General features: G+C 47.0%; 1 protein-coding gene across 8 annotated transcripts in view; it reads left to right on the top strand.

The window, feature by feature from the left end:
* Positions 1 to 398: 398 nt before the first annotated feature.
* TENM4 (teneurin transmembrane protein 4) overlaps positions 399 to 9468 on the top strand; it is a 601437-nt gene continuing 592367 nt past the window's right edge. For all 8 annotated transcript variants that reach the window (XM_019623651.1, XM_019623656.1, XM_019623660.1 and 5 more), the window contains exon 1: positions 399 to 460. The gene's annotated coding sequence lies outside the window, so the exon portion shown is untranslated. The remainder of the gene's footprint in view (positions 461 to 9468) is intronic.

The raw sequence follows: 9468 nt of genomic DNA, 5'->3' as shown, positions 1-9468 counted from the left end.
AAAATGGTAAACTCTATTTATAGGGGAAAAAATTGGAAAAATACTCCACAGTGTTGGAAGTGAGAGGTTGAGGTGGTGGCATTTTTCTTTGCTCTGTTTCTCCTGGTATTTAATGGTCTTTTGCATTTTAACATCTATAAAAAAATAAGTGCCAGAATGATTGGGAGGCTGAGTTTTTTGTACCATGAGTTGGGCACCATCAGCGCCCTGCTTGTCACTTAACTCTTAATTATCCCACTTTGTTTTTGATCATCTCACTTCATGTTTGAAATAATTGCCTCCTAACCCCTGACCATTAGCCCTTTCCCCAGTTACATGGGATCATAAGCAATTGGTAAAACCTATGATGCATTTTGGTCCAGTGGTCTCAGGAGATTCATTGAGATTGTCTTCTTGTTTTGCAGATGGAGAAACTGAGAACCAGAGAGGGCTAGTGATCTCTCAGACACTTGGTCAGTAGGTAAGTGAAAACGCCAAAAGTGAACCTGAAATAAGATATGCGTCTAGCCTCCAAATCTCTGCAGGCCCATTGTCCCAATCTTGTGAGACTTTTCTGATCTGTGCAGTTCAAGCCAGGAAAGAAGATGAGTTGGTTTGAGGCATTTGGGGCGTTTGTGGTTTCTGTTTGTTCCCACTGAGGAGTTGGAATGTTAAACGTGAGCGTTTGTGAAGGCCTCTTAGGCCTTGCATGGCCCAGATTGGATCTTTCCCTGGGAATGGTAGAGCTCACTCAAGCCTGGCCCATGCTGTGGCTAGTGTGACATCACTGAACTTTCAACGGATCCAACTGTTCAGTGTGTCTAGAACGGAAAACCCTGGTCTAGGGTAGGGAATCAAAAGATCTGGGTTCCAGTGCCACCATAAGCTGCTCTGTGGCCTTGAACAGTCACTTAATTCCTGGAGCCATTCATTTTTTTCATTCATTGTTTCAAGTGTCTCCCCCCACCCCCCAAATATTTGGGGTCAGCCTCTGTGCCAGGCACAGGGAATAACAAGATAAATACCATATAGGCTTTCCCCTTGAGACACTCATGGCCCAATTGATGAGCTCTTCCATTTCCTCATTCTTGTTTCACCACGAGAATTTCTAACAGCCGCTTTGGAGTTGACAGTCTGTAGGGCAGTTTGTTATCTTCCCCCACATTCCACAAGATAAAAAGAAGTGGTTGCCATTTTGCAGAGGAGAGAACTGTGGTTCAGAGAGCTGGCCAAGACCACATAGGGAGTCAGGGTTAGAGCTGACCTGAAACCCAGATTTACTGACTGCAAAGCACTTGTTTCTGAGAACAGCAAACTGCTCCCACCTGCTTAGCATCTGAGCGGGCGTTTTTGTGCTCTGCCCTTTAGCGGCGAGTAAATGTTGGGGAGACCAGTACCAGGATGGCCCCCATGCTGCTGGAGGAATGTTTTTCTGCACGGGGTACTTTCCTGTGTCTGGTGGATTATTCCAGAAAGCAATGCCTTCTCTGCCTAAGAGGGAAGGCAGCCTTGGGCTCTGGGTAAGCTGAGACCCAGGGGAAAAGAGGCCCGGGGCCCAGGACCAGGGCTGCCCCCTCTAGGGGCTGGGATGCCGCGTATCAGAGACATTCTGGATAACAGCCCCCTTCTTCTGCCGTGACCCGACTGAGCTGTTTCTTTCCCCCAAAGCTTAAGGATCCTGGTGGCTTCCGCGGGTGCAGAGTTGCCTGGCCTCAGGCAAGATGTGAGGAATGACGTGGATTAGAGGCTGTGCTGCTTGTTTGTGGGGATGACAACTGCCTGAGCAGGAAGCTCTTGGGCTCCCTCAAAGTCTGCAACTTCAAAGGGTGCTGAACAACCACAGGAACTGGGCCTGGTTTTTCTGTTTTACAGGCTGTATTGTTTGTAGTGAATTGTGGCCTTTCCTGATGACGATGCACCTCCAATGTACGGGATCTGCGGGATTTGTGGGAAATGTGCGTGCATGTGTGGAGTTTGTATGTGTGTGTGTGTGTGTGTGTGTGTGTGTGAGAGAGAGAGAGAGAGAGAGAGAGAGAGAGAGAGAGAGAGATCTCTAGGAAGCAATTCTTATGAAAAAAAAACAACAAAACACTTAGGGGTGTAATTTTTCAACAGGACCCAGAAATGGGCTTTTAATAAGCATCATTAAACTCTTTGATTACAAGGGGAGGCCAGCCATTCTTTCATCCCGGCTTGGATCACACAGCTCTCCCTTGTCCCTGTTCTTTGGGGTCAGATAAAAACTCCTACTCTTCGTCTTGGTCTCTCCAAAGCCCTTCCTGCCCAGTCCTGCTCTCCCCAGCCCCTGCCCCTTACAGGGTGCTTGTCTGATCTCTCCACTTGGACCTGGACACCGACCGGGCTGGTGTCAGGACTGACAGATGATAGCGGCGGGTGCACCTGGAATCTGAGTGTCCGGTGACTTGCGTTGTCCCAGCAGGAAACTTTAGGGTCTTTGTTTAGAGGTGCTCTGAGCTGAGAGATCCGGGGCTCCTTCCTGTTCCTGAGGGTCACTTACAGCCACCGACACCCAGCAGGACTGCGAGCCTGCAAACCCTTTCCTTTATGGATTAGGTTTCCCCTTGTCTGACATGGGAGTTGGAGAAGCTCTGTTGAAAGGTAGGTTTCGCCCTGGACTGAAAGCATTCTGCCAGGTCTCCTAAGGAAGCTGGTTCCCAGAGAGATTATCTTTCCTGAGCCGAGAGCAAGGTGCTGTGCGACAGGAAGCCAGGCAGGCTTAGCAACAGGCTTATCAGGCCATGCTGCAAGAATGTTCATTCCTGTAAACAGGTCTGGGTTTGTGCAGCTTTGCTCTGCTCCGTGCACTGGCTCCGCTCTGGGGCTGGTGTGTTCTGATGTGCATGACTCCTTCTCAGAGGTGATGCATTCTGTGAGGTGTGGAATTCTGCATACGTGGTTCCTGTTCACCCCAGCACAGAGGTACCCAGCATGGAGCTGAGTGTGCAGGAGGGGGCAGCCAGTGTTTTGTAGTCTGTGTAGGAGCCACTTACTCCAGGCAGCTGATTGCTCCAGGCGTGGTCCTCATGCCTTGTATAATATACCAGGCCTGCATTTAAGTCCTAGCTTGGCCTCTAACGTCACCAACCAACTCAATTTCCCTGTGCCTTGGTCCTGGAGGGCCTGCCTTATTTGGAACATTCTGCCTAGTTCTTGCTGGCAACTCGAGTGGAGTGGTCAGTCTCTGGCCCCTGGAGCTCCAGTCATTGGCTCAGAACTGGCTACAAACCAGAGAAGCCACTAAACATCAGAGTCCTGCCACATATCTCAAGTCCTGCCTTGACCTTGAGACCTTCTCCGACAGACCGTCCAGGGCTGGGGACAGTAGCCGTCAGCACCAGTTCTCTAAACACCCTTGGTCACTGCTTTAAAAGACATTTATTAAGTACCTACTATTGCAAGGCACTGTGGTAACATCTTAGGCATATATTTTTTCTAATTTTTATTTCCATTTTCCGGATGAGATAATTAAGTTTCAAAGAAGTTATCATGCCTCAGAGTACATCAATATTCAGTGAAAATGCCTAGATTCGAACCCAGGTATTTGGAGTAGAAAGCTTATTCTCTTGACCTCTATAAAGTATGTAGCACACAATGGCTAGCAAAATAATAATAACAATAATAAAAATAAAAAAGTTGTAACCTATTGGTGATAGTTCTTTTATAAGTAACCATTAATAAAGCACTCACCATATGACACCCTAATTGTTGGTTCCTCTGTGGTCCTCTACCACTGGATGGTGCAGTTCTTGAGAGCAGAGACTGGAAGCCCTAGCAAAGGTACAGGGTTTATAGCAACTTATCAATAAATGTTTGAATGATGAGCAATATTAATAATGGCTAACTTTACCCATCACTGACTATGTGCTAGGCAAGGCACTCAGTGCTTTATATGTATTATTTTGTTTAATTCTTTAAATAACCCTATAAGATAGATATGATTATAACCATTTTACAATAAAGAAAATGGAGGCTTGAAGAGTTTGAGTTACTTTCCCATGTTACCCAGCCAGTAAGTGACAGAGCTGGGTAGGAGACCCTGGCTAATGGATATGAGAGCTTGGTACCCAATTGCAGTTCCCTGCCTCCCCCAGAGGCACGGGCCTCTCCGCAATGGTCCAGCACACCTCACAGTCACAGCTGATACCCATGGCTCCTTCAGCAAATTCCCGTGAAGCTGTCACTCAAATCCAATGTCTGCTGATCCAGGGCTGCGTGAGGTTTCCACCCAGAAGGAATGAAACTGGAGAAGGCTGGGAGGCCATAGTCATGTATGAAAGACAGTATGAAGAGCCACTAGTAGAATTAACAAGAAAGGGCATCCTTCCTGGAGGGTAGACCTGATTTATAAGACACAAGTACAGACAAAGTCAACATTAAGAGGCACAATCTTTTGAGATCCATGGATAACAGTGGGAAAGTGTTTCCATGGCATTTTCTGAGGGAATGTCTTACATTTGGCAAGTATACTACCACAGACTCATTGGTGGGTGAGGCCAGGAAAGGGGCAAGGTTTTGGTGCAGTGTTCTCAAGAGAGGGCCTTTCCTCCTAGTACCTTCTCACAAGACCTCATGGACCAATGGCTCATTTCATCGTATGGAGCTTTATCTTACGCAAGATGAAGAAATGGTACTCTGGCTTCATTGCCACAAAATAATTGACCCCTTGTGACTTTGTCCAATGGCTAGCAGGAGCATGTGCTTTTAGTGAAAGGTAAGCAACAGACAGGCAGATTTGAACTGAGAAACAAAGGGGCTTGGAGTGGCTCCGGGGGCTACCTGACCCGGGATTGAGCTCACTTTGCCTGAATCCAAGCTCTGTCCTGAGTCCCAGGGACTCCAGTGAGGAGTGCTGGTGCTCTCAGTAAATGCCAGAACAGAAACAACTGCTTTAGAAGGCCACAAATGAACGCTCCTTGGCTAAGAGAAAAGTAAGCAGCATGACAACATGATGACATCTCAGTCAGAACATTCATGGACGTGTCTTTGGGTGGACTGAGAGCTTTGCTCTTCTGGGGGCTAGCCCTGTGCACCCCAGAGGGAGTGGTGACCCTGAGTCTTGAAGCTGGACCTTTAAGGCACTTACACTGTCCCCCACAGCCAGGGTTTTTAAACTATGCTCTGTGTATCTCTAGAGGTTTAGTGGAATTCTCTCTGGCATCTCCTTTGGAGAGAGACAATTCTCCCTATTGGCTCCTGGGCCCCCTGCCTTGCTGATGTTCTTCTTTCTGTTTGCACATTGGTCCTCCTTGTTTCCAAGGCTGCTGTTTGTCTGGGATGTACTTCCATGATCTTGCTGTTTATTTAAAGCCAACATCTGTTCTCATTGGCCATTGTGTCTGTTCTGATTGGTTGCTGTCTGTGCCATATCAAGTGTTAAATATTTTAAATTTCACTCCTGTTTGTAGTCCTCCATTTGTGCAGAGCTGGAAAGCATTGCCCCATACCACCTGCACCCAAACACAGGCACATCACCCAGCGACCAGCCTGTAAACCACCGCTGCACAGGGCTGAAATGGTTCTGTTTTTGAAAAGCGCTTGCTGTCCTTCTCCATCGATCCTAGGGCTGCAGAGTCACCCAACTGTCACCAGCCCATGTGGCCATATGGGGCTCGGTGATTTGTCTATTCTTCCCACTACCACCAATGCACAAGCCCTGGTTTTGCTGTGGTGGCAGACCTGAAAGCAGAGGTGGTGTTTTCTGTCTCATCCCCTGGCATGTCTCTTTAGCCAGCAGGTCACATGCTTTATTGTCTGCCAGTGGACACGGCTCCCAGATTCACCCAGCTGTGCCTTCATGAACAAAGTGCTCTCTCAAATGAGCAGGATGTGTGAGGCTTTCTAGCAGAATTCCTTAAGTGTTTGTTTTTATCCTCCTCCTTTCTTAAAAAAAAAAAAAAAAAAAAAAAAAAGCCATGGCAAAAGTAATGCGATATAAAGGCAAGTGCATACATTTGGGGCTCAGGGAGACCAGGATTTCTGTCCAGGCTCTTCTCATCATCTGTTTGATCTTGGGGAAATGGCTCGATCTTCTGGCCTCAGTTTTCTTGCATAAGATGAGAATGATGACAAAAATGACAACTGGCATCTACCATGTGTCTGCCAGAATTTTAAACATTTACATGACAACCTCTTGAGGACAGTACGATTATTCTATCCTCATCTTACAGGTGAGGAAATTGAGGCCCAGAGTGATAGAGTGACTTTTCCAAGGTCATACAGCTAAATGGCAGAGCCTGGACTCAAACACAGGTGGTCTGGCTGCAGAGCCCACACTCCAAACCTCAGTACTTCTCTAGCTCGGTCTCAAGGCTGTGTCGGGACTAATTTCCAAGTAATATGTCTGGAGCTGAGCGTCCTCTTCCTGCAAGCTAATTCTCTTCTCCTCTTGTTCTGTGTCTAACAGAAATAGAAAAAAATCATTCCATTCATTGAGTACTTCTGTGCACTAGGTACTACACTGTGTGATTCGTTTTCATTATCTCGTTTAAATGTTTCAGCTTTTCCTTCTTAATACTATTCCAATTGTACAGCTGAGGGGACAACAGAATGAGCAGCCCTTATGAGGTAGTGAGCTCCCTAATAAGGGAATGGACCAGACAGGAGCAAGATGGACACTTGTCAGAGCTGTGGTGGGGATTCTCGCACTGGACTGTTACATCATCTCCTAGCTTCCACGATGATCTCCAGTACTTGTCTGGGATGTGAACAGTTCCCAGGATTTTGCCAAAGTAGAACAGGGGAATGGGAGGGGGTCTCCTGAGCTAACTCCAGTGTTTCAGTGTTCTCTAGAAATCATACATTGACCCTGAGCAAGCAATGGAGAACAGCTAAGCGGTTTCTGCCTATGGCTGGAATCTGTATGATGGGGAGTCAGGAAACCCAGATTCTGGCCGAGGTTTGGCAGTCAGCTGGGAAATCATTTAGCCTCTCTGTACCTTGGAAAAATAACTTTCAAGAGTTGCTGTGTCTGTAAAATAATGCAACTAAGTTGAAAGCATCATACCAATGAAAATCGTTAAAATATATTGTTCCTCCTCCTGGTGACACCTTTAATCTGTAATTTGAGTCAGGCACAAATGCTTTCTCTTCTAGGGTTATAGGACGGGAGGAGCATTGCCTGGAAATGGGAATAGAGCCAACCCATCATTTTTAGATTAGAGGGCCTCCAAACCTAAAGCAGGTATTTACCTCTATATAGGCAAGAGAAGGCTAGAGAACCTATCTTCAAGATTCCTTGCAAACAAGGAAAAAAGGGAAAGCCGATGGATCACATGATGTTCTTGTGAGCTAACATCAAGTCATTGTTGAGGAGTAAGTAAACATATGAGAAGCTATTCGCTAGGCATAGAGAGATACAGCTTGCACAGAAGTGGCAAATGCATGATGGATTAGTTTGGGTTCCTGGGACCAGCTCCCAGGACACGGATTGGCATGCAGAAAGCCAACTGGACTTGCCCTTAGGATCAACACCTGTAAAAGAGGATGGGAAGTAAGATTAGATCAAGGGGGGAGTTGAACTGCAATGCAGTCATAACAGAGGCATCAGCTGATCCCAAAGGAAGCTCTGCAGCTGGGGCAGCCCCTCATCTAGCTCTCCTTGAGTCAAGGTGAGCTGGCCTGACTGCCCTCTGCAGTAGAGCTGGGGACTGCCCCTGGATGAGGCAGCTCTCTTGGGCCGAGGGCCATTCCTAGAGAAGGACTCAACTGAGAACTGTCAGCAGCTAACATCAAGAGTCCCCGCAGCTGGAGGAATGAGTGCCTGGGCCCCAGAGGGCTTATCTGGGCGGCACATCCCAGCACCCACTACCCACGGAAAGCAGACGGCCGTCCTTTCCTTCTATCCCACTTCAGACATCACTGATTGAAACAGCTCTCTTTAGCACTGTGTTCAGATGAGGGCTCCGAATTTTTTCAAATGCGGTGCTCCAGATAAACGTTATCAATCAGTTGGGATTGATGTGTGAGAAGGAAGCTGTTTGCTTCCTTCGGCCTCTACATCTGCAGGAGACATTATTGATGGTGTAAGAATAAGTCTCCAGTGTTATGATTACTCTTACAAGATCGAGCGGTTGGTCGACCTTAGACAATTTCCCTGACGTGTCTACTGGAAAATGTGATTTTCTTCTATTTGTCCTTATTATCCCCTCTGACCACATTCCATCTAGGCTCTGAATTATTTTTCTTTCACCCTACTAAATGCGGTTTTCCCCATGATTCATTTTCTCTCCCTCTCTCTTCCCTCCTTCTCTCCCTCTCTCCCTCTTCTCTCTCTCTCCCTCTCCCTCTTTCTCTCTCTCTCTCTCTCTCTCTCTCTCTCTCTCTCTCTCATCATCTCATCAGCTCTTATCATTTCAACCATCAGCCCACCGCAGACATCCCTCCTTCACCCAGTTTCACATGACCATCACCTGCCAAACCTGTCCATCTGATTAGCCTCTCTGGTTTTACAACAACAACAAATGACAAATGACATCTTTGTTTAGCCGATGAAGAAATGGGCGCTTAGAGAGGTCGCAGTGCTTTCTGAAGATGAGACATCTGGCAAGAGACAGGGCTGGGCTTTATCTTAGATCCGTTAGCTCCCAGAGTCTATGTTCTTTCTTCCATTCCTTTGAAATATTTGTTGGGGTGATCTCTTGATGACTCCATGTTCTCCTTATTGAGTCTTGCCTGGCTAATAGCTGTACACACTTCAGTTGTTAATCCCGTAGGTCATTATGAATCACTGCAGAGTTCTGGGAGCCACCTGACCCCACTGGGGAGATTGGAAAGCCTTCTACTTTGTTTTGTTTCCTGAACAGGGTACTTAAACAGTGCTGAGCGCAGCCCGACCCTTGAGCCTACCATGTACCCATTCATTTAATTCCAAAGATGCTCCAATGGTAAGGAGCCTTTGGGATCACAAACTCACTGTCAGGGATGATGGGATAGGACTGACGCTAGAGCCAACTAATGGGCTTGTTATGGCTCTTGATGAATGAGACTTCGGTCAGGGCAGCTGACCAGCCACGGAAAGCCCGGAAGCATCATTGAGGACTCACCTGGGCCTCTACTCTGAATGCTATGCTCTGATCTGTCATCCTTTTTTTCCCAAGGAAGATGCATTTGGTAAAGGGAGGTCTTCTACTTTTAGCTGAGAGCCGGTTCCATCAAAACCAAGGGTCAATTAGGCTGTTGTTCATATCTGGCACAGGCTCCTGTTTTGTGCCAGGTATGAAGCTAAGCCCTTGAGATGTGGGCTGGTGATTTTAGTGGTGTGTAAATGGAAGACATAAGCCTCACAGCTTTCTGATGCTGTGAGGCTTCTGAGCTCTTACAGTCAGTTGGTTGATTCTGCCCTCTGCCCTTGAGACTGTGATTTTTTTTTTAAGATTTTTTTTTTATTGGGGAATTGGGGGGATGGGAACAGTGCTGGGGAGTTGGGGGAAGGGGAACAGACAAGTTGCTGTCCTTTTGTTCTTCAGTCTA

Source organism: Hipposideros armiger, unplaced genomic scaffold (genome assembly GCF_001890085.2).
Source record: "Hipposideros armiger isolate ML-2016 unplaced genomic scaffold, ASM189008v1 scaffold_556, whole genome shotgun sequence".
In the NCBI taxonomy this organism is placed as follows: domain Eukaryota; kingdom Metazoa; phylum Chordata; class Mammalia; order Chiroptera; family Hipposideridae; genus Hipposideros; species Hipposideros armiger.
The sequence above is the reverse complement of the archived record's forward strand: the minus strand, read 5'-3'. Positions and strand labels throughout refer to the sequence as shown.